Source organism: Microtus pennsylvanicus, chromosome 1 (genome assembly GCF_037038515.1).
Source record: "Microtus pennsylvanicus isolate mMicPen1 chromosome 1, mMicPen1.hap1, whole genome shotgun sequence".
Lineage (NCBI taxonomy): Eukaryota > Metazoa > Chordata > Mammalia > Rodentia > Cricetidae > Microtus > Microtus pennsylvanicus.
In genome coordinates, this window is record NC_134579.1 from 64082220 (window position 1) to 64108977 (window position 26758).

Consider the following 26758-nt stretch of genomic DNA (forward strand, 5'->3'; position numbering starts at 1 on the left):
CCGGAGAGTCTGAGACCCAGGGCACTTTTTCTACGATGCAACATTTCTTCCAAACAGTTTGACCTCAGCCTTAGCTGTCTATCCCGAGTGGGAGACACATCTGGAAGCAGCTGTGTTACCTTCAGCATCATGGCTGAGGCATGCATAGTGGACTCAGAATATGTGTGACCCAGCCCACTGCTTTCTTTTGTCAACATTTTGTTGTAAAACTTTCTACTCCGCGGCAAAGCTTCACGAAGTACACAGTGTACACTTACATACACTGTAAACTTTGCTCTGTATATGAGGTGCATCGATTGAGAAGTGGAGACCATGGGGCTGGGGAGATGCTCAGGGCAAGCGTAGGGTCTGAGTCTGATCCCAGCACATTAGGACAAAAAGAGAGACAGACAGACAGACAGACAGACACACAGATAGAGACACACACACACACATACAGAGAAGGACAGAAAAAGACAGAGAGAAACAGAGGGAGGGAGGGAGGGAGGGAGGGAGGGAGGGAGGGAGGGAGGGAAGGAGGGAGGGAGGGAGGGAGGGGGAGAGAGAGAGAGAGAGAGAGAGAGAGAGAGAGAGAGAGAGAGAGAGAGAGAGAGAGAAAGTGAGCTCCCAGACACAGCACTGGGGAGGAAGAGACAAATCCATGGGGTTTGCTGGGCAGGCAGCCAAACCTACTAGTTCTAGTACTATGAGAGATCCTGTCTTAAAAGTAAAAAAAAAAGATATACAGCTGGAGAGTGACCCCTGAGGCTGACCTCTGACCTATGTGTGTACACAGCCACGCACACATACAAGAAATTAAGACAAGCACAACAAATACCCATGTGTTTTCAGCTAAGTTTTAATATTTCGCCTCATTTGTACACTGCCAAAAATTAGACATACAAGGCACTACATCTGCTTCTAAATTCAAATGAGCATACGTAAATGCATATGATTCATCTAACTTTCTTTAATCACGTGAAAATGAGTTGTAGTCAGGATGAGTCCTCAACCTTAGGTGCCACAAACTGACTGCAAATGGACTCCTTTGTAATAGAGTTTTAATGTTGATGGCAATATTAATGTCACTTTGAGGGCATTGAACCTTGATATAGAAGTGTTACCAGAGACTTAGTGTATATCAAGTTTTTTGAAGTCATGTGCGTGTGTGTATATATGTATGTATATATATATATGCATCTAGGATCTGATCAATCACATGTTACATTTAACTGTCATTCGATTTTAATATTTTTAAATTTATAATAATCCCCTGAAGGTTGTATTTTTGTTTTTGCTTTAAAAAAAGAAAAACCACAACACTGTCGTTTTTGAGGAGACCGGGCAGTTGTTTTGAATTCAGTGCTTCTGCTGGTTGTCTTATGCTCTGCTTCAGAGTAAACACTTCTGGCAGACTTAGGGCAAAGAGGATATTGTTTGCACATTGTATCTCACAGTGGGGCTTGATGTCTGCTTTGCCTCATTCGGTTAAGGTTTGATCATTCACATAGGGTGATATCGGCTCTGACACGGCTTGGGGAAGAAGCTGTCATGAGGAACTCGTTCTCCAGAGCAAACGCCTGTAGCGCAAGGAAAAGGGCTTCCCCAGAGTCTTGTTCCACCAGAGGAAGAAACATATCTTCTGCTCAAGCCTCTTGTTACCTGTGGTGACCACAGTGGTAAGAAAGGAAAGAAACACCTGTGAGCGTCACAGGCCAGGAACAAAAACCTAAGAATGATATGATTGACACGTTTCCCACCATATCAAATCACAGTGATTCATAACTGGGAGAGTTAAAGACACAAATCCTTTATGAAAAAGAGATAAAAAATAACGACATTAGAAGAATTGGAAGTCTCTGACCTTTACAGAACACATTATACACAGCCCAGCTTCCAGCCATTTTGACATTGGCCCCTGCCAGAAGGCCTGTGACCTCAGCTCCTGTATGTAGTCGGAGGCTTCTCGTTTGTTCCTGGCTGCTTAGACCAGAAATAATCACTCAGAAACTATATTATTTACTAGATTATTTACAATACTGTCTTGCCAATAGCTTGAGCATATTTCTAGCTAGCTCTTATACCCTAAACTAACCCATCTCCATTAATCTACATCACCACAAGGTCATGGCCTACCAGCAAAGTTTAGGCAGGCTCCAGCAGAGGCGTCTGTCTCCTGTGGTGGCTACGCGGCTTCTCCCTGACTCTGCCTACTCTCTACATCTCTGTTTGGATTTTCTGCCCGGCTTTACTCTGTTAAGACATTGGCCAAAAGTATCTTTGTTCATTAACCAATAAAGGCAACACACATACAAAAGGACTTCCCATGCCACCTGCATGTGTATGTACACACACACACACACACACACACACACACACACACACACTTACAGTCACACAAAAATTCTAAGTGCTGCTTAAAGACAGGAAAAGCACAAAAGCTAAAGGTACAAACATCAGAACCAGACCCAGAACCACAGAGTTGCAGGGACTGTCAGGGCATTTAAAAGACTATGATTGCTGTGCTAAGGGTCCTAATAGCAAAAGTAGACAACCACAAGACTAGAGCATCTGTGCTGAAGGATGGAATCGCTAAGACACAAAGAGCAGAAATATTAGAAATTAAAAGCATTAATCATGAGTGGCGCATGCCTTTAATGGGCTCATCAGGTACTGGATGTGGCTGAAGAAAGAATTAATGAGCTTGAAGACAGGCCACTTCAACTCATTGGAGAAGAAGACAAAGAGAAAAAATAAAACAGAAAATCTAAGACTTTGGGGATAATTATAAAAGATATAATATACAGATAATTAGAATGCCAGGAGGAAAATAAAGTCAGAGTTGAAAAACATATCTGAAGAAATAATGGCAGAGAACTTTCCCAAATGAAGGCCAGATTGTAAACCACACATTTGAAGAGAGACTGCCAAATAGGGCAATCAGTTAAAAATCACACATACTTCATTTCAAAGAAAAACCCAAAACTGAGAGACAACCTTTTAAGAAACAAGGGCTATCTGTAGAATAATTTTCAGTAGACTTCTCAGAAACTGTGCAAGGAAAAGAGAAGTGGCTGGAACGTTGAAAGGAAAGTCCCACCAACTTAGAATTCTAGCTAGTGAATTTTTCTTCACAAGTGAATGGGGGCTGGTGGGATTGCTCAATGGTTAAGAGTGTTTGTTGTTCTTGCAGAGGACCTGGGTTTGACTCCCAGAATCCACAATATTGCTTATAACCAACTGTAGCTCCAGTTTCATGGGATTTTATGCCTTCTTCTGCCCTCTGTCATCACCAGGTACAATGGGGTGCATAAACATACATGATGTATACATGTATACATTGAAATACATAAAATAAATAAGCAAATATATAAAATGTTTAAAGTGATGGAGAAATAAGATTTCTTTTACAAATAAAGACTAAGAGAGTTTATCACCAATAATGATATCACATTAAAAATCACAGTGATGTCATCAGGAAGAGAAGAATAGGTGTAATAGTTACTTTTCTATTGCCACGGTGAGACATCATGACCAAGGCAACTTATGGAAGAAAGAGTTCATTTGTGCTTATGTTTCTAGATACACAAATAAATAAGAGTTCATGATGACAGATGTAGGAGGAGGGCCTGCTTGTTCATCCTGGCCACCCGGCTATCTTAGCCTCAAAATAACCACACAGAAACTGTATTAATTAAATCACTGCTTGGCCCATTAGCTCTAGCTTCTTATTGACTAATTCTTACATCTTAATTTAACCCATTTTTATTAATCTGTATATCACCACGAGGTCGTGACCTACCAGCAAAGTTTTAGCACATCTACTTCTGGCCACAGATCCATGGCGTCTCTCTCACTCTGCCTTCTTTCTCCCAGCATTCAGTCTAGTCCTCTCCACCTACCTAAGTTCTGCCCTATCAACAGGCCAAGGCAGTTTCTTTATTCATTAATGGCAATCACAGCACATAGAGGGGACTCCCACATCAGGCAGAGCAAAGGCCTCTCACAATTTGAACTTTTATCTTAAATCAGAGAGAGGACACTAGAAATAACATGAGTCTTTAAACTCTCAAAGCCCACCTCCAGTGACATACTTCCTTCAACAAAGATCACACCCCCTAAGCCTCTCTAAACAGTGCCACCAACTGAGGACCAAGTACTCAATTCCAGAGACTATGAAGACAGGAGGGGTACAAGTACCCATATCATCTGTGGAGTAGGGCTATATTGAAAATCTTCTTTTTGTATATGCCCAAGAGTGGTATTGCTGGGTCTTGAGGTAGACTGATTCCAAATCTTCTGAGAAAATACAAAGTGATTTCCAAAGCAGATGTACAAGTTTGAACTCCCACCAACAATGGAGGAGTGTTCCCCTTACTCCACATTCTCTCCAGCATAAACCTTCATTAGTGTTTTTAATCTTAGTTATTCTGACAAGTGTAAGATGGTATCTCAGAGTTGTTTTAATTTGCATTTCTCTGATGGCTAAGGATGTTGAACATTTCCTTAAGTGCCTTTCAGCCATTTGAAATTCCTCTGTTGAACATTCTCTGTTTAGATCTGTACTCCATTTTTAAATCAGATTTTTTGATATTTTGATATCTAGTTTATTGAGTTTTTTGTGTATTTTGGAGATTAGCCCTCTTTCAAATGTGGGGTTGGTGAAATTTTTTTCTCATTCTGTACATTGCTATTTTATCTTGTTGACTGTATCCTTTGCCTTACAGAAGCTTCTTAGTTTCAAGAGGTACCATTTATTAATTGTCTATCTCAGTGCCTGTGCTATTGGTGTTATATTCAAAAAGTGGTCTTCTGTTTATACCCAAAGGATGCATACTCATACCACAAGGACATGTGATCAACTATGTTCATTGCAGCATTATCTATAATAGCCAGAACCTGGAAACAGCCTAGATGACCCTCAACCAAAGAATGGATAAAGAAAATGTGGTACATTTACACAATGGAGTACTACCCAGCAGAAAACAAAAACAAAGAACAAAAAAAAATAATATCTTGAAATTTGCAGGCAAATGGATAAAACTAAAAAAAAAATCCTGAGTGAGGTAACCCGGATACAAAAAGATAAACTCGGTATGTACTCATTCAGAAGTGGATATTAGACATAAAGCAAAGGATAACCAGCCTACAGCCCACAGCCCCAGAGAAGACAGGAAATAAAAGAACCCTAAGAGAGACATACATGGATCCCCCAGGGAAGGGGAAGTAGCCAAGATCTCCTTAGTAAATTAGTAGCATGAGGGAGGGGAGAGGGTGGTAGGAAAGCCAGGAGGGAAGAAGGGGAGCAGGGAGGAGAACATGAGGAATCACGAAGGTTGAGTTGGTGAAGGACAGAGAGGGAAAGCAAGGAAAGAGATACTTTGAAAGAGGGAGCCATTATGGGACCAACGCCGGGCACTAGGGAAATTCCCAGGAATCCACAAGGATGATCCCACAAGGATTAACTGCCCTTCCCTGGTAATCAGATTGATGATTACCTTAATTGTCATCATAGCACCTTTATCCAATAACTGAGGGAGGCAGATGCAGAGATCCACAGCTAAGCACTGGGCCAAACTCATAGAGTCCAGTCATAAGGAGGAAGGAGCAATATTATGAACAAAGGGGCCAAGACCATGATGGGGAAACCTGCAGAAACAGCTGACCCTAGTAAGTGGGAGCTCACTGACTCTGGACTCACAGTTGGGGAACAAAACTAGACCCTCAGAATGTGGGTGACAGTTGTATGGCTTGGGCAGTTTGTGGGACCACTGGCAGTGGAACCAATATTTATCCCTAGCACATGAACTGGCTCTTTGGAGCCCATTTCCTAAGGAGGGAATCCTTGCTCAGCCTAGATACAGTGGGGAGGGCCTTGGTCCTGCCTCAAGTGATGTGACAGACTTTGTTGACTTCCCTTGGGAGGCATCACCCTCTCTGAGGAGTGGGTGGAGGGTGCGGTGGAGAGAAGTTGGGGGGAATGGGAAGACAAAACAGAGGGGGAACTGGGATTGGTATGTAAAATAAGATTGTTTCTTTAAAAAAATGTTTTTACATTAGTTTAAGATAAACACTTGAGAACTTAGGGCAACAATCAAACTTTTAATAAAGATAGTTGATATCCTAAGAAAGGAGATAAAAATGAAATAACAAAATGTTCATCATAGGCAGAAATTTATAAACAGAAAAAGAAAGGGGGAAATGTACAGAGGACCCATGAGACAAGTGAAAACTTTACAAACAAAATGGCTGCTGGTCCAGCTCTACTAATGACTAATTTACATGGGAACATCTAAACACAGCCCAGGAAAGAAGGAGAGTCAGGTTGGATAGAAATCCAAGATTCAGGGCTGGAGAGATGGCTCAGCAGTTAAGAGCACTGGGTACTCCATCAGAGGACCTGGATTCAAATTCCAGTACCAACATGACAGCTCACAACCATCTGTAACTCCAGTTCCAGGGGATCCAAAGCCTTCTTCTGGCCTCTGCAGGCACCAAACATGCATGTGGTGCACAGAATATATGAAGACAAAACACCCATACATATAAAAATATCTAAAGAATAAAAAAATGACTATATTTAAAAAAAACATAGTTTAAATATAAGGACTCAGATACTGTAAATGCAAAAGGATGGGAAAGTGTGTGCAGTATTACCACTAATAAACAGAAGCTGAAATCCCTATATTAATCTCCTTCAAGGTTCACCTCAAGGCTTGGAGAGATAGCTCAGTAAGTACAGTGCCTACTGTACAATCATGGGAACCTAAATTCAACCCCACCACCTGTGTGAACAGCTAGGTGTGGTGATGCACACTTGTAATCCCAGGGCTGGAAGACAGGTAGGGCTCCCCAGCCAATGAGCCTAACCTAAGGTCCAAGGAGAAACTCCACCTCACAAAGAAAGAGGAAAGATAGAGAAGAAGGAATGGGGAAGAAGAGGAGAAGGAGGAGAAGGAGGAGGAGGAGAAGGAGGAAGAAATGGAGGAGGAGGAAGAAGAAGAGGAGGAGGAGGAAAAAAGCAGCTCTTGGTTGACCTCTGGCTTCCACATGAACATAAATGTACCTAGATTCATACATACATGTGCACCTGCATACCCATATATGAACATTTGAGCACTCCAACACACACACACCACACATACACCACACATACACACACACCACCCACACAAACACACACCACCCCTCCCCCCCACACAAACACACACACCCTACACACAGAAGTGCAGTTCAGAATATAGGAATTATCAGGAACAAAGAGGGACACTGCAAAATGACAAAGGGATTAATTCTCCAAGATGTCATAATAACAGCTAATATGTATGCATTTAACAATAAAAGTAAAAGTCCATGATACAGAGATCCAGCAACTCCAGAAGAAATTGACAGAGCCCCCTACTCCAGCTGGAGACTTCTACACCTCACTTCCACGACTTGATAGATGAAGCAAGCAGAAAATCAATAAAGACAGAGTTGACCTGAATGGCACTATCAATCAACTTGATCTCATTGACATTTCTAAAATAATCCCCTGAAACAGAAAAATACGCTTTCTTCTCAAGTGTGCCTGTGACATTCATAAAGGAATACCATGTCCATTCCAAAGAACACACCTAAACCTTAAGAGAACAGCAACTATATAACACGTGTTCTTAGACCACAATGAATGAAACTGAAACCCACTGACAAGAAGATAGTCTTATTATTTTGAAGCTTGAGCAATATACTTCCCAGTAACACGTGAATGAAAAAGTCTCGAGACATTTTAATAATTAAACAAAAATGAAAATACAGTTAATCAAGGTTTGTGAGATGAGAAAAAGCAGTGTTTTTAGGAAAAATTACATATTAACTAGATAGATAAGGAATAGGAGCATTCTAAAATTAGTTACCCAAGCATGTATCTTAAAATCTAAAACAAAAGGCAGACTAAACCAAGAAAAAGAAAGGGACAGGCATTAGAACACAGATCATTTGAAAACAATAGAGAAAATGAACCACCAAGTTTTTGTAGAGATTCATAAAACTGATAAATCTCTAGGCAGACAGACCAGTTGAAAAAAATAAGATATGAATTGCCGGTAACTAGATATAAAAGCAAATTCAGCTGTTGATTCCATGAACATTGAAGGATAATAAGGAACATGCCCTTCGCTGAGTGCACATTTTTAATCCATGATTTAGGAGGCAGAGGCAAGCGGATCTTTGAGTTCGAGGTCAACCTGGTCTATGAAGTGAGCTCCAGGACAGTCAGGGCTACACAGAGAAATCCTGTCCCACAAAACAAAACAAAACAAACAAACAAAATAAAATAAGGAATAAACCCTCAAGTTTGGTAAGATAGATGAGTGAATGTATTCCTTGAAATATAATCTCTAAACTCAGTCCAGCAGTGGTGGCACATAGCTGTAACATCAGCACTCCGGGGGAGGCAAAGGCAGGAACACTGTGAGTTCAAGACCAGCCTGGGCAAGTTAACACCTACTGAAACGCACGCAAAGAAAGACAGGAAACTGGAATGGCAAGAATCTATTAAGGAAAACAGAATAACATCTTCCAAAATAGAGAAGGTCCTGTGATCCTGTGATCCTGTGGTGAATTCTGTGAAGGATTTAAGGAAGAAAGTCCTTCGAGGACAACGATCTCTCTAACATCTCTTCCAAAAAACATTTGGTTCATCAATTGTAGCAAGTATCCAATACAAGCAAGTTATGCAATAAGAAGATAAATCTGGTGCAAGACATAGGAGAGTTCTTGTTGCTACCGTCATGATTTTCCTGTAAATAGAAAGCTATTCTAAATAACTAATTTTTACTTTTAAAATATTTTATTTTATGTGTATGTGTGTATGTCATATGTATGTGCACTATGTGTGTGCAGGAGCCCGTGAAGTTCAGAAGAGAATTTGATTGCCCTGTAATTGGAGTCACAGATGGTTGTGAGCCACCATGTGGGTGCTAGGAACTAAATTTGGGTCCTCAGCAAAAGCAGCAAGTGTTCTTAACCTATGGAACTATCTCTCTAGTCCCATGAATGTTTATTTTTAAAAAAAAAACCTGAAGCCTGAAAGAAAAAAGCTTGCAATCCAGAATTCTGTACCAAGTCCTCCAAATGCATAAACACATTTTTTTCTATTATATCATATCCACATATCCACACATACACATGCACACATGTACACAGACATCCACAATGCTTGTACATACATGCATGCATGCTTACATGCACACACTTGTATACAAATACATACACATACATATGCTTGTGCACACATACATACATGCACACACACATACATGCACACACAAACATGTACACACACACACACTAACACACATCCTTCAAGTATAAAGTAAGAAATGACAGTTTCAGATAAAACAGAGCTAGGAAAGCCTGCACCAGCAGACCTGCATTCTGAGTAGTAAAGACCTTTCTTTGGGCTGAAGGAACACAGTGGAGTAGAAGAGCAGGTCCCCAGGACTCTATAACCAGAACCAGAAGTGGAATCTTTGCTGGCTATAAACTCGTATATTTTTCAAACTGTTACTTTGAATTCATTAAAAAAATGTGTCTTATAGTTTTCAACAAAAATTTATAGTGCTCTATTTGGGGGTTTATAAAGAGTAAATGTAACATTGTCAAATACACCATAAAATGTGAAGGAAGTTGAAATCGGTATGGACTTGGAAGATGCTTAGATTTAATAAAACAGGGGACAGGGAGGGCCAAGATGGTGAGGGTGTGTTGGTAATGAAGTAGGCATCTTGGTGAAGAGGCAGAGGTTGTGAGAATAGGAGGTCAGAGGAAAGCAAGCCCGGCCACACAGCAGAGCCGTGCAAGAGCAAGGCAGCAGTTCCTGCCCTCACCACCTTTACACCCACCCAGTCCCCAGGTCCTCGAGACAGCAGAGCAGCCAGGAGAACAGGCCAGGCTTTAGCACTGCTTGCTAAGGATTGAGTGTTTGTGTAGCAAGCCCTGGGGGGTCTCCCAACTGGTCATAATAACTAATGAATGAAGTTAGCCAAGTTTCAAGATAGAAAGCTAATATACAAAATTAATTACATTTATATCAGCAAACAGATGGGAAATGAAATTAAAAAAATCCATTTACAATGGCGCCTCTGGATCTATAAATCACTGAGGCATTTATCTAACAAGACATGTCCAAGGTTTCTATGACGAAAATGAAAAATTAATGCAATTATAGAAACTATCAGTAAATAGAAAGTGATATCATATTTAATTATTGAAAGACTTGCATGCTGAGAGAGGGAGAAACATACCAGGAAAGACCATACCAAGTGGTCACCCAATGCCAAATAAAAATGTAATACCCTGAAAAAAAAATATATACAAATATGTATGTAACATTATACAGACTGAGCAAGTTGTGTTTATGTATTTAGGTGTATGGATGGATGTATATATGTATATTTGTATATAACAATAATTAATGAAAAGTTCGTAAGTTTAAAGAAGAGCAAGGATGAAAAAGAGCATATGGGAAGGTTTGGAGGGCAGAAAGGGAAGCGGGGAATGAGTTAATGATATCATAATATCAAAATACAGAAAATAATTAAAAAATAATTGAAAAACCTGGTAACATTAATACTCAACTTCTCTCTAAAGTGACATACATACTTACCACGATAGCAACACAATTTCCAGCACTATTTTAAAAATGGCGAACTGGCAAGATGGTTCTAGAGTCCACTTCAAAATGCAAAGGACCTCTTAACAAGCAAGTTTTATAAAGACAATAGAGATCGTGTGGAACAAACAAAAGAGATGGGTCACTTGCTCAGGAAGGGTTGACCTTTTAGAGTTTGCTCCTGGTGGAATGGTGTGGACAGTGGCTTGAGAAGGAACCAGGTCCCAAATGCGTTAGGGGCATCTGCGTGTTTGGGAGTTTTTTTTTCCTGTACCAGGGTGGCGGCCATGATGGCCCCTCTCTGTGTCCGCTTCTCCTGCTCCTCTTGGCTTCCGAGCTCTGTTTTTCTCACTCTTAGGTCTGCTTAGATGCCCTGGCACAGGTGAGGAGCACCGGGAGATATCAGAGTCTCTCAGCTTTAGCAGCGCCCATGCCTTTTCTGTGTGGTTTCGGTGGAGGAGGCTGCACCGTCTCTAGCTCTGGTGTGACTCTTCTTGCCAGTAGCTGGTGGATGGGAGGACATGGGCCCCATCTGAGCTGACCACCCGGTCCTTAAAGAAAAGGACCTGAATACAGTCACTCTCCCATTCCTGGGCGGCCTAGCCTTGCTATCATTTTATTATTAAAGTTTAGACTTCAGACTCATTCAAATTCCTGCCTTAAAAAGTCTAGCTAACACCCATGCCCTGGCCTCAAGTAAGCGGCTAAGGGAACACCCAGTTCATCATTTAAAGTTTTAACGCAAGAGCTCAGAGAACTATGTACTCTGCCTTCTGAACACATCTAAGACCACAAATCAAAGGAACCCTGTTTTAAACATCATTTATCTCGCCAGGCCCCCTTATGTCTTCTCTTAAATAAGCTGAATTTGACGGTCTTATCTACAGTTACAGTGTGTTCTATTAATCTAGGGCTTAAAACACAACACTGTAATTTCCTACCCTCAATTATTTTGCCATTTTAATACTGTTTCTCTTCCATTTCTGAGCCTCTAATAACCCTGTGATAATTGGGACAGCGGCATGAAGAGCAGTGGGAGGCTGTCAGAGCTCCCGCTGTGTGGCCATTTCCCTGATGGAGAGGATACCGCAGCCTGCCCTGCCTAGTGTGCAGGGAAAGGGGCGTGGGCAGCATGAGGATGGCCGTAGCCGAGGAATGGCTAGACTCTAAGTTAGATGGGGAGGGTTAGGCAGGGCACCTTTCCCCAGTGTGGGGCACCAAGGAAGCCCCAAATGAATGTGTGATAAAGTCCTGGGGGAATGTGTGTTGTTGACATGTCATAACCATGTCAAGGACCAAGGCTCCATGGGAAATTGGCAAAGCTTTTCCCCAGGTCAGGCTTAGAAAGATTAAAGCCTTCCTCTGGTCCAAGTATGAGCGTTTGAGATTGACCCGCATGGCAAATCCAGCAACTCAGGCTCCATCTTCCCAGATGTTTGCAACCTGAGACTGCTGCCTACAGAGACCTCCTACAGGGGGACCAGAAGACTCATAAGAACTGCGCCAAGGTTCTGGGTTGATGCCAATCCCACCTGACCCGACTTTTCTGTCCCTATGTCTGTGTGTCTGTCCTTTCTTCATTCCCTTGCCACACCTTTTCAGGGTTCCGGAACCAAGCCACGTGGGACATGGCACCCTGGATCTTGTCTCAAATCATGCTCTGTCCCCTTGACTTGGATAAGGTATTAGGATTAAATGAAACCAAGGACCAAGGGGAATTTGAAATAAGTTTAAAATTTGAGCAGAGGCCCTCCAACATGGTAGATAGTAGAAAGTAAGAATGACCAAAAGGATCCAGTCCTTTTAGGGCACTTGGAGTGGATGTTAAGGTGTGTGTGTCTGTGTTTTAATTTTTTAAAAATATTGCTATTTTATGAGTGTTTTGCATACATGTATGCATGTCTACTAGGTACCTTTCTGATTCCCCTGGAGGTCGGAAGAGGGCATCAGATCCGCTGGACCTGGTTGGAGCCTACCACATGGATGCCGTCTCTCCAGCTTTTTTTTTTATAGAGCACCCCGTCTCTGAAACTGTGCAGCACAAACAGATGAGAGATAAACAGGTAGAGCCCAAAGGCCTTGGGGACCAGGGAGAAGCCTGTGTGGCAGCACAGTGGTAGATATAGCACTAGAAATTTCTCTAAATCTGTAGACTCTCTAATGCCAAGAGTGAGCCCTAATGGACTCTGGGTGACAGCTGCGTGCCAGTGGAAGAGTCCTCTTTCCACAGGTCCAGCGCTCGGGTTGAGGAGGTTGAGGAGGAAGCTTTGCATACATGAGAGCTGGGAATGTGTGGGCTCAGTTTCACTGGGAACTTAAAATTTGCTCAAAAAATAATTAAGAGTGAATGCATCATTCTTATCTTCAGAGACAAAGCATTAGCTGTGCAGAGAGACCCAGTAAGGTGACTGGCAGGACGGGGTGTGCATGCAGCCTGCAGACCCATTGGTGCTCTCTCCTGAAAGAACTGTATTGGCTCTCTCCGCCTGTCCCTGCGCAGGAAACTGGCGTGGAGAGGCAGTCAGAGCAGAGGGTCATCAGCCTCACTCCCAGGATGGCCTCTGGATTACTCTGTCCTGTTATCTCATTGGGGTGTCTTTTCTGACACTGCTCATGAAAGGTTAAAACCGGGGCACATCACCATGTTCAGACCCTAGCCAAAGAGCCCGGCTGGCCTTTCAGGGGCCTGGGTTACCAATGAGCTACACAAACCATGGCCAATTCAAGGTTTTCAGAGAAGCTGTGGAACAAGGTGCATATCCACACACCCCTTGGCGGTAACTCCTGGTTTTATATGCAATGAACACACAGTATAGAATTACCATAGCGAAGATTTAGTGGAGACAGAAAGAAACTGAGTTTCACAAAAAATAATTACTGCCATCAAGCTGATATAATTACTTGCTCTGGTTTGTTGAGGCTGCGATCCCATTTTATTTACAGGCATTTTTTTTTGATATGGTTTGAACTACACCCGTAGAATAAAAGGCCTGTTTAATTTATTTCCAGGTTGCCCTTTTACTCCTGGCTGGAGCTGCAGACCAGCAAGCTATGTGACTGCTGCTGGGCCTGGCTCTGGGCACAGGACCTGCCACTGCCCTTGTCCTTCTTCCTGGAGAAACAAATAAACTCAGGGCTTTACCGTCAGGATCCCACTTGGATTATTTTTCTCTTTGACAAATCATTGTTCTCTGGGACACAGAATCTAAGGGAGAAATCGACTTATAAAGATTTTGCAAGGAGAGATGGGGGAAGAGGGAGTTAGGAAGAAAGCAGGCATAGACATTCTTTTAAAGATTCATTTGTATCTCTAGGTATGTATGTGCATTTGTGTATAAACGGCACATCCATGTGGGTGCTAACAGGGACCAGAAGCGGGAATCAGGGTCCCAGAGGAGTTACAGGCAGTTCTAAGTCACCGATATGGGTACTGGGAAACAAACAGGTCCTCTGGAAGAAAGTTTCTTAGCCTCTGTGTTTCTCCAGCCCCATGAAACTAGCCTGGGAAACACACACACACACACACACTCCACTATATACACACACACACACATGCCACTACACATACACCACTACACACACATACACACCACTAGACACACATACACACCACTACACACATATCACTACACACACACACACACACACACACACACACACACACACACACCACTACACACACCTCTGTTCTAACCCCAGGTCTCCTGCTCATTGTCCAGGTGCCATAGCTCATTGCATTTTAGATTCTGTTTCTGGAAGAGGCGATATCTAACTCGGAGGAAAGTTAAGAGAATTACATGGGACATGGGGTTCATGTGAGCCATCTCCCTGTGAATCTGACACTAGAGGGTGGTGGATTAAATGTTATTAGAAGGTGGAAGATGGATTAAGAATGCCCCCCCTTAAGAGCCAAAGGGACCCTGGGGGACAGAAAGGCTCCCGTCTTACAGTCCGAAGAGAGAGCAGTTCCTTATGGTGTGAGCAGGGGCTGAGCACACCGTTAAATGTTCTTCAAATCACAGCTGAGAGGCTGTGTGGACACCTGACCCAGGGCAAGCCTTCTGTAGGCTGAACATTTAGGCATTCTATGAGATGGCTTAGTCCAAAAGGCTAGTTCAAACCAGATAGATGAATGCTTACACAGATGAGCCAAGTAAACACTCTTTGATTGGTCCATATGAACCAGCAAGAAGCAGACATTCAAAGAGGAACAGAAATTTACACACACACAAATACACACACTACACTACTACTACACACACACCACCACACACATACACACCATACACATACACACCACTACACAGACACATACACACCACTATACAAACACATACCACTACACATACACCGCTATACACACCACTACACACCACTACATACACACTACACACACACTACACATACCACTACACACACCACTACACACACACCACTACACACACCACTACATATATACATACACACCACTACACACATATACACATACACATACTACACACACCACTACACACATACCACTACATATACACATACACACCACTACACACACATATACACATACACACACTATACACACCACTATACATACATACCACTACACACACACACACTACATATACCACTATATACACACACCACTACACACACACCACTACACACACACCACTACACACACACTACTACACACACACCACTATACACACCACTACATACACACTACATACACACACTACACACACCACTACACACACACACACACACACACCTAACCTTCTTTGTGGTAAAAGTGAGAGTGTCCCACTAGAGCACTGGAGCTCTCAAGGCTGCTGCAGTGAACAGGTATTTCATAAGGGGTTTCTTGGACTTGAAATTAGAAAATTTAAAACTTCCTAACATTCTTTATGCTTTTTACTCATTATTATGGTTGTCTACATTTTTTATTCAATAAATAAAGTATTTATATTTTTTGTAGCATTAGTTTTTGTAGGCAGAGACTGCTTGCTTGTTTCCCAACTGCTAAGAACTGAATAATCACACAGAAACTGTTTTAATTACAACACTGCTAGGCCTATTAGCTCAGGCTTCTTATTAACTAACTCTTACATCTTAAGTTAAAGCATTTTTAATTTTTGCAGTTCATAAGAATACCTGGATTTCTAATTTTGTGTTTCCAACTCTCAGATTAATACCTGTCAGGCATTCTGAAACAGTCCTGTAGGCCTGTGAGACTATGCATTGAGTCAGGCATGGTGACACATGCTTGTAATCCCAGCACTTGGGAGGTGGAAATAGGAAAGAATGGAGTCCATATGGCCTGCCCTATGAGTCTGGAAATATAATTCTGTACCTGGAAGGTCATTTCAATTGAGAAATATGTGCTCTGTCCCATAGAAAGACATGCAGATAAGCTTCAAAAGTTAAGGTAGTTACATTAAGGAAAATATAAATTAAAAAAATGGAATTAGTTTTAATAATACGTTTTACCCAATATGTTTAAAATATATGTTATTCCATGTGTACTCAATATATAAGTTACTAGTAGGGTATTTATAAGTTTGGGTTTTTGGGGGGGGTTGTTGTTGTTGTTTTGTTACCAAGTCATCAAAATCCAGTATATATTTTATATTTATACTAATTTGGGTACAAAATGTTCACTGCAAATATCTCATCTGCATTTAGACTTCATGAAAATTTCAGTTATTTACAGAGATTCATATGTTCAAGCTGTTTTAAAACACTTTAAAGTTTTCCAGTAATGGATTATTGGAAAGCCACTTTTCTCTAACAATCATATTCACTTCAACAAAACAAGTTCATCGCTTTCTAAAGAATAAGTACAACTCGGAAGAAAAAATAATGGCTTCAAAATTTCTATTCAAGTAAGTGGGCCATAACTTCTCAATCAATTTATTTCAGACATTCGACATAAATAGAAAAGGAACCCTAAGTTTGCAAAAAATCAACAAAACAGACTTCAAATTTTCCTTTTTGAGGCATAGTCTCACTGCGTAACCCTGGCTGACCTAGAACTCATCCTGTAGACCAGGCTGGCCTTGAACTCAGAGGTCCACCTGTCTCTGTCTCCTGAGTGCTGGGAATACAGGTGTGGACACCACCATGCCCAGCCAAGTTTGCTTTTTGTGTTCAGCAGCAGCAGGCTGCTGCTTCCGTCAAGATCTTCTGCATGCTGATTCATGCTAGACACATAAACAATCATTGTTATTTACTTTTATTATAAAGAGTTTCAGTTCTAATGTAAATCTGCATGAAGAGAAAAAGTCTATACCACTTTACAAGAAAGCTAAGCAAAAATATGTTCATAAATGGAATTAGAATTTCAACCATAATTAAAATTTAATTTCACATAATTGGTCCCTCTGTCATGATGGGTGAAATTCTTGCATGACAAGTATCAAAGATTCAAGTTGTTTTCTATGTAGTTTACAAACAGGCATTTCTTTGTAAACCTGGAGCTTTAAAACTGAGTCTGTTTGTATGAGCGTTTGCCTGCATGTATGTATATGTAACAGGATATGTGACCTGTGCTTACACAGGCAGAAGAGGGCACCAGATCACTTGGAACAAGAGTTATGGATGGTTGGGAGGTACCCTGTGGGTGCTGAGAACCCAGCCGGGACCCCCTGCAAGAACAAGTCCTCTTAACTGCCGAGCCATCTCTACAGCTCCTAAATTTGGAACTTTTGAGGTGAAATGTACAGAAAAATTAACAGGATTGTACCTTTTATATTCTACAGCTCATCAAGTTAAAGAAAATATTTGTTAAGCAGAGGAGAAGCAGCAATTCTAATATCCTAGGGTAAAAGAGCAGAATTTAAATTAAATTCTTCCCTGTCTTTTATTTTTTGCTCCTTTTGTCTTCTCAGTCGCCAGCTAATTGATGGTGCTCACCCACGTTTGAGGGCAGACATCTCCAGACAACCCGCGACTCACATGCCAGCCTTGAGAACACCGTCACAGTTTCACCAAAACTAATGCCTTGCCAGTGTGCTGGCTGGTCTTGCCAACTTGACACAAACCTAGACATAACTTGGAAAAAGAAATTGAAAAACAAATTCATCTCTCAAATTGACCCATGGGTAAGCCTGTGGCACATTTTCTTGATTAGTGATTGATGTGGGAGGGCCCCGCTACTGTGGGTAGTACCACCCCTGGGCAGGCAGTCCTAGGAAGAACGAGGACAGTAGCTGAACCTGAGTCAAGAAGTAAGTCAGTGAGCGACAGTCTTCTCTTCCGGGGCCCCTGCTTCAGCTCCTGCCTTAGAATCCTGCCCGGCTTTAGTTCCTGCCTTGGTTTCCCTCAGTGACGGACTGTTGTTACACAGGATATGTGAGCCAAATAAACATTTTGTTGTTGCTGTTGTTTCTGAGTTGCTTTTGGTCATGGTGTTTATCAGAGCAAGAGGAAGCTAACTAAGGCAGCCACCTGTCTAAGTGTCATTTAGTCCAGTCAATCACAGCAAACTAACCATCACACTGCTCTGTCTCCCAAAGCGTGTAGGCTCTCCTCTGTCCCCATTGTTCTGAGATTCCACAGCGGGAGGCCCTGGCATGAGCCTGGCTGAATTTTAATCTAGACATTTGTGTTTTTCTATGCTAAGAGAATTTCTTAAACTTTTCCTTTGATGATTTCTTCACTCCCTGTCTTCTTTCTGAATTTTTTCTTATCTGGGTAGTAGGGCTTGCAGATTGATCGCTTTCTTCACAAAGTATGTATTTTTCTTAGCTGGGTGTGGTGCACACACCTTTCATCCCGGCGCTTGGGTGGTAGAGGCAGGGGGTTTTAGGTCAGCCTGGTCTACATAGTGAATTCCAGGCCAGACAGGGATATATATTATACTATTCCCATCTCAAAAAATTATATATATATATATATGCATATACATTTCTTACTTTTCATCTCTGCCTTTTGATTCTAATGCCTAATAGATTTTTTTCCCTTAGCTTTTTAATCCTTCTGTTGAGTCTTTCATCTCTGCCTTGATGATCTTAAGTCACAGAGTTTTGAACCTGTTTTTTAGGCTCCTGGTTTTGTTTCACAGGAACTACACAGCTACTAAGCATAGTTTTCTACTTGTATAGTCTCCTCCTTACTCCCTTCTTCTATTTGCTGTGGAAGGTCACACCAGAGGCTTCCCACCACAGCTTGGCGAGCCTTTGCTGTCCAACATATCTACAGAGAGGGCCCTTAACCATTGCTGTGGCTGTTGAGAACAATCCTGCAGGCTTCAGCAGAAGGCAGGACTGCTGTGTGGAGCTGGGGACCAATCTGAGGTCCGTCCAATATCATACAGCTTTCCACCACCCTCCCCGTTCTAGCCTTCCCTCATCTACCTTTACAGAGCGTCCCAGCCTCACCAATTCGTGGTTCTTCTGAGCAGCCTGTAATGTAAAGTCAGGCTATTCTTGGTTTCTCCAGTGGCTGTCTTCAAGTCCATCTTCTTTCCCACCTCTGGAATGATGTTGGTGTCTCCTGCCCCGCTCTTCATTTTTACACTAGGATGCCTTTAAAATTTTGTCTGTTCGTTATTTTAAAGTATTTATTTTATGTGTATGGGTGTTTTGCCTGCATGTATGTTGGTGAACCATGGGCATGACCCGCAGAGACCAGAAGAGGGCATTGGATTCTCTGGAGTGGGAGTAACAAATGGTTGTGAGACACCATGTGGGGGCCTGGGAACAGACCCCATGAATTCTACAAGAACAACATGTACTGTACTCTTAACTGCTGAGTCGTCTCTCCAGTCCTTGTATTTATTTTTCATTTTTAAGTAATATTTTGGGATGGAGAGAAGATTAATAGATATATTCAACACATCATTTAAACCTGACGTCCTGATCGTGTTTTATTTGAAAATATTTCAACGAATACTTCTTTCAGATAGCAATCCGCCCTGTCGCCTTTGGAATAATATTTGGTTAGCAAGGCCATATTTCACCACCTTCATAAACTGTTATTTTTATGGCATGCAAGGTGACCTTTGAGGTGACAGAGACAATTCATCACCAGGAAAAATGGGACCTGATCTTAGTACAAAGTCACAGGTTTGGGTCTTTTAAAGATTTGATTTCCACAGAATAGTATAGGTTTGTTGTCTGGGTGAAGAAATGGTATTTGCCTCAGAAATCCAACTGGGAAAAGTGTGGTGGCTGTCTGTAGAGGTCAGAGCTGCTGGCTCTCCAGCAGGGTTGGGCTTAGCCACCGACTGCTTTAGGAACAAGAGAACAACTCAAGTTCAACAAAGAGACTGATTGCATGTCTCCTGACCTTTGTGTGTGTGTGTGTGTGTGTGTGTGTGTGTGTGTGTGTGTGTGTGTGTTGCTAGTCTGAACCCATATGCACGCCTAACCACTGAGCAACATCCCAGCTCTTCCCAGGAGCCTGCTGGATCAAGTTTTCTTGTTTCTAAAGAAAGAAGCTTGCATATGGAAAGAGACATCTGTCAGTGCCCTGGATGCTGTTGTTTCTGGATGTCCTGCCCAGGGCTGGGGCAGCCATCTGGCAGGCAGTCTTAGGATCCCAACAGAAACACGACAGCCAAGGAAAAGAACAGGAAAGAAAGAGTATGCTCTGATGACATTATTGAGCCATGGATTGGCCTGATCTTGGGCTTTGCTCTGCTGTGAACTCTGGTTATGGATGGAGATATATGTCCTTGTTTCTGAGCCAATTCAAGCCAGGGGTCTTCCATTGTTTGTAGCTGAAAGCATCCTAGCTCCATGTGCTGCCAAAGTGCAAGCCACATTCCTGAGCAAGAATGCACTCGTTTTTCAAAAAAGTCTGTAGAACTGCTGATTTATGGGCTCCACTCAGATCATGAAAATTGGTTCAAGAAGAATGTGTTTAATATCTGGGCAGATAATGAAGAAACACTTGACTTGCACTTGGTTGGGCTTGAAGGCTACTTTTCCGCAGGATTTTATTTCATTGCTCTGCATCTGCCTTTCCATCAGACAAGATTCTGTCACCATTCCCCACTTCCTCGGATCTTAGTGAATGGGAACTAAAGCAGAAAGCGGAAAGTGGCGAAATGAGATTTCATCAATAATTAGGATGGATGACGCTATTATTTTTAATTGCTTGTATCAGTTTTATTATTTTTTGAGGTTATCCTTTCGATGGGATTTCTTGTCTGAAGATGATTCCCAAAAGCATTCATTGAGTTTCAAGGCTATAAATTATCCCATAAAAGAGAGAGAGAGGAAAAAAAAAAACATTTCTTATAATGAGCCAGCTTTAGCAGGAAATACCTGGGGCTGGGTGGTGTATGATGGGCCAAGAACTAGATGAACAAATGTTTTAAATTAGGTGTGTTAATCTCAATATGAGCTAAATTTAAAGCAAGCTTGATTTTTATTGATTTTTATTGGGGTGTACCCAAGAACTGGTCAGCAACTGCCTCCCAAGTCGGGTTAAAAAGAGCAGCCTCGAATTCATCTCTCAGGCTCCTTTTAAGAAGTAAAACCACAGTAGTTTTACAGAAGGGAGACAATGGGGCAACAAGGAAATACAATAAAATCTTTAAAAAAAATTATGTGGCCATCCCCCATGTGATTAGGGAGGGGTCAGGGAGGGTCTGGGTATTCTCAAAAACAGATCAAGGTCATAGATTGAAGAAGGTCAGGTTCCAGGAAACAGAGAGTAACTCAACTCCCACAGTAAATGAAAACTTATTTTTAAAACGCGGAATAAAGGCTCCTGCCTTCAACATGGAGTCAGGCAGGTTCCTCAGGTGTCCGACTGCATGATGGGTAAAGGCCTTAGGCTTTGAGGGTAGAGCAGGTTCAAAGCCTGGCTCGACTACTGGTTAGATGAGTATGGTGAATAACTCACCTGGTCTCCCCTGTGCCTCCAGCTCACTCTCTTGTCAACCAAAGACAAAGCCTGCCTCAGGGAATGAAGTAAACAAAGAATGCAGAAAGTGTATCTCCCATCACCCAGCATCCACTCAGACCACTTTCTCCCTGTCTCTTGGGCTCATTCTGAGCCTGGACAGCATTTTGTCCCCTAATATTTGGATCTGTTTGTCTTTCTGTTGCAGAGTTCTCAACTTCAATCTTGGGACTCTTGCCTACTCCGAGCCATCCACTGTTCATCCCAATAATGCATTTCTGTTCCATGCTTCTCCAAAGTTCTTCTGTCACTCAAACAAGCCTAGACAAAAGGTCCAGGAGAAAGCCAGTCTTTATTATTATTATTACTATTGTTATTTTTTTTATTATTAGCTATTTGGATGGAATGTGTTGAGTTGGGAGTCCTTGGAGGGCCAAGAAGTCCCCTTTGCAAATGATGTCGCTAGACCCTGAACACACAAGAAGACACAAGAGGTAAGACAAATGAGCCTGGAAAGAGGTGACACCAGGAGGGGAGGAGAGGACTTTGAGACCACAGAAATGAATTTTGAGTTCCCAGTAGACCACACGCCGGGAATAAGGACATGGCTGTGCAATGGAGAGGGGCGAGTGTTGCCAGCTTCCGAGTACTGTAACAAATGCTTGAATAAATCAACTTAAAGGGAAGAAAGGTTTCCTTTGGCTCACACATTCTGAGGCACAGCACACAGTCGATGGCCATCACCCTAAGTGCTCAGGGCCTGTGGTGAGCACCACGGCAGAAGTATATGGCCGGGGAAACCTGTTTACTTCATGCCGGTCCAGAAATCAGGAGGGGTCAGAGGTCACAGTACCCTTTGGAGAAATGGTCCCAAAGACCTAGCTTCATTCCACCAGGCCCCACCTCCCAAAAGCACCATCACCTCCCCAAATCAGCACAGCCTGGTAACTAAACCCTTAGCATATGGAATTTGGGAGACATTCAAAGTTCAAACCTAATAGAAGGGAAGGAGAAAACACAAGCAGAGCCACCATGTCCTTCCCTTCCCAGAAGTTGACACAGCCAATGAGCACTGTGAACACGGAAGACACAGGCGCTCAGTCTTCATCCTGCCCATCCGTCTGCTCACTGCAAGGCTCTATCACAGCCGTGCTCCCCTTTGCCATTCCCCTGGGGTTTCTGCTCACTACCCCATCCCTTGTGTGGATATCATCCTTGTTCAGGTGCTCACAGCGTGTAGCCTGATGACCACAGATGTAGGACTGGGCTCCTGAAGTTGCAGAATTTATGAACATACCTCTTCCCCGGAATGTCTTGTTTCCTTTGTGCCAGTGAGAATAAAGAAGACCCACTTACCTTCAAGGGCTCACTCGGTGACCACCTCCCAAAAGAAGGGAAAAGATCATATGAAGAAGTGTAGCTGAATAGCTGGACCCTTCCCACAGCCTTAATTCAAACCCTCCTACCTCAAGGTGAGGTCATCACATCGTGGCTGCCTTGTGTGGACTGTGTACTCTGAGACACTACCCTCAAGCTGGGTGTCTGGTCTCTCGGAGATGCCAAGACCCGCTTCCTCCATGTCTAAGAAGGGCAGCCAGTAGACTCCGGTACACAGTGCGAACTGAACCAGGTCCTCAGTTCATCAAGGGATATGGCTGTGTTTGGGAGACCAGCCAGCTGCTTCCTAAGGATGTGCTGTGGTGACTCACGTCCAGTTTCCAGGAGAGAATAAGCCAGAATCTATGGCCAACATTTAACAATAGCAGCAACACTGTCTCCTAGAAATGATGGACGTCACTGCCTCCAGAGGAAAAGGAGATGGTCCACCCAGCTGCATCCTACCGCAGGCTCCCTTCCTCTCAGGTGGGCAGCAGAACGAGCGGGAGGGGCTGACGTGTGGGTGAAAGGTTGCCATTTATTCCACAATCGGAGATCCTGTAAATGTGTTGTCTCTGTGTGGCCTTCTGAGCCTTGGGGCCCTCGGGAAATGAAATAAGGCTGTTGCATTATACAATCCCTAAGTCTCTTCAGAGTTCAGAAAGTCCTGGACGCTGAGTCTTCCAGAGATCTTCCCATATCCTGAAGGTGTTCCAAACTCAGAAGCTCAAGGTAAACTTGAAAATTAAACCCAGGGAGGCACACTTCTTCTTCTTCTTCTTCTTCTTCTTCTTCTTCTTCTTCTTCTTCTTCTTCTTCTTCTTCTTCTTCTTCTTCTTCTTCTTCTTCTCCTTCTTCTTTTGGGTTTTCGAGACAGGGTTTCTCCATAGCTTTTTGTTCCTGTCCTGGAACTAGCTCTTGTAGACCAGGCTGGCCTCGAACTCACAGAGATCTGCCTGCCTCCGCCTCCCGAGTGCTGGGATAAAAGGCGTGCGCCACCACCGACCTGCTGGCACACTTCTTGATTTTTCTCTCTCAGCTGTAGTCAAAGATGGCCTCACATCCTGGCCACTGCCAGATTAACTTCTCTCATTAGCCACTCCCTATTGGTCAGAGCCTTGACTGACATTGGGATCTCTAGGAAAGAGGGCACTGATAAATCTTCTCCTGATGTCACCTTCATGTCTGGGCATCTCACAAGAGATCTTGCTTTAAAGATGGAGGAACGCAAGGATAGTTCAAAGAGCCACCAGCAGCAAGGGCAGGATGCGACACCAGTGGCCTTTAACCTTCTTCAAACGGCCCTTTCACTGTTGCCTTCTCTCCTAGCTCCACTGAACACTGATGTCTCCTACTCAGTCTGACCAGAATGGAACTCATCGTCATGGCCCCTGCAAACCTGCCCTTCCTTCCTTGCTCTCTACTTCAAAGCCACCACAAGACTCATCCCTGCCCTCCCTAGCATCTCGACTCTTTTCCTATCTGAAGGAAATTCAAGTTTCAGGATACTTCCGCATCTGCCCCCAATGTCCGGGGAATATTGTATATAACGCGGTGTGAAAATGAAGACGGTAGTTACAGGACTTCAGTTCCTGAGCTCAGCACAAAGGCTAGAGAGCATTCATGCAGCAGGGGAGGGTGCATGTTAGGGTTGTTCTTTTGTGGTGGTGGGGGGCAGGCAGGGTCTTAGTTCGTGGATCAGGCTGGCCTCAAACTCACAGAGATCCACCTGTCTCTGTCTCCTGATTGCTGGGACCAAAGGTGTAAGCCACCATTCCCAGTCCATTATGGCTGCTTTTTTTTTGGTCCCTATTCCAGCCTCTCCTGGTTCCCATGTTTCTCCTCAGTTTGCTTTTCCAGTCTTCCCCTTGACTGGTGCCATCTACTAATCACACAGCAAGTAAACCACTTTCATTCCTTGAGATCCAGAGTCTGTGTTCAGTGTTCTCAAGTCAGTCCTGATTAGTGTTCTCCCCTTCCCCCCTCACCCCAGGGTGGTGGACTGAGAGTCCTTCCTGATTTCCCTGTAACGTTCACACCACTGCCCCTCAGGCCCGGTGGTTCTACCAGACCTGTCACCCACTACCACACCAAACAGGCCTGGACTACACACACCTGTATTTCTGCGGTTCCACTGGCAGGTCCTTTGGTCCTAGGATAGTCTTCATCAGGGCCATCTGCTTTGGTCAAACTTCAAAGTCCAAGGGCAGACTACCATCCCCCCTTCTTTTTTCCAGTAGAGAAGGAAATAGAGAAACCTGGAGGCGGAAAGGTGCTGAGTGAGTCTGTGAGGAGAGGGACGAGAGAAGGCGGGTGTGAGACAGGTGTGGCTCGAATACTCCCATGAGGCCTTGTGACCGCACCCGCTTCTCCACTCATGCCACTGATCCTTATTTTTCTGTGCTCAGATCAATGAAAACATATTAATTAGCCTTTAAATGGAAATAAATTAACTTAAGAAGATGCAGTTTTATCTTGCTTTTACGGCAGCCAAGTTCCCAGAGGATGCGTTAATTGATTTGAAGTCCAAATCAGACTAATACACTTGGGCACATTGCCCAGTGGGAGTTAGAGGTGACTCCTGCAAAGGAAACGGCCTTATGCCCACTGGTTTTACACATTTTTATCAACTGCGGAAGAGGTGAGTGCAATTATGGGTGGAGAAAGTCCATTAGCACCACATCCTTTGTGGGCTAGGAAATATTTCTTGAGCCCCTACTGTATTCAAACACTAGGTGCAGCAGCACTGTGCAAGGCTGGATGACTCAGCTTTGGCCCTGTGCACCCTGAAACGCCTCCTTGAGGCTTTCCAGAGTATCATCGCCCTGCCAGCCCTCCCTGACTAGAGGTTGCTGGAGCAGACTCTCACAGGGGGCCCACAGGAACCAGATAGTGGGATATTGATGAACTTCCTGGAAATACCCAGAGATGGAGTGAGGACCGCCACAAAAGTGGCCAGCTTGACTGGCCTTGCTCCTTCCACCTCTCCAAGCGGCTCCTTCATGAAGACGCAGCTTTGTGTGGGGAGCTAGCCTCAGGGTCTGTGGAAATGGTTCTAGTAGCTTCTTTGGTATTGTCATTCAGTGCTGCCAGATTTAGCAAATCCAAACACAAAACACCTCAATGCATTTGAATTTGAACTAAGTTGGACCTGTTTTAGTGTTGGCTCTGTTTGATAGTTGGAACACTATACTTACAAGCCCTTACCTGGGTGTCTGTGTTCTACCTGGTAAGGCTTCCTCTCCCACCCCAGAGAGTTACCCCGGTCTGAAGTAGTGCCTACTCTGTGGGAGTGCAGAAGCAGCAGCCTCCCACTTGAAGAGCAGCCCAGAGGAGTCTGCCCACAGCTGTGCTCCCCAGAAGTGGAAGTTAGCTCCACCATCTGTTTTGGTGGATTGGCGACTTTTTGTTCTGGTTGTGGTAAAATTTCTAATGAAAGAAACTTAGGCAAGAGTTTATTTTGGCTCACGGTTGGAGGAGAGGATCTATCAAGATGGGAAGTTGTGGTGGCAGGAGCGTGAGGTGGCTGGTCAGTTTGTGTCTATAGTCAGGAAAAAGGGGGGCACGAGTGGATGCTTCTTCTCCATGGGATTTCTTTTGCTCCTCCTGTGTATTCAGCCTAAGTATCCTGGCCTATGTGATGGGGCCACAAAGATGCAGAGTAGGTTTTCCCCAGTTAAACCTCTCCAGATGCATCCTCAGACATGACCAGAGGTGTGTCTCCCAGGTAATTCCAAACCCAGATGCATCCTCAGACATGGCCAGAGGTGTGTCTCCCAGGTAATTCCAAACCCAGACGTATCCTCAGACATGGCCAGAGGTGTGTCTCCCAGGTAATTCCAAACCCAGACGCATCCTCAGACATGGCCAGAGGTGTGTCTCCCAGGTAATTCC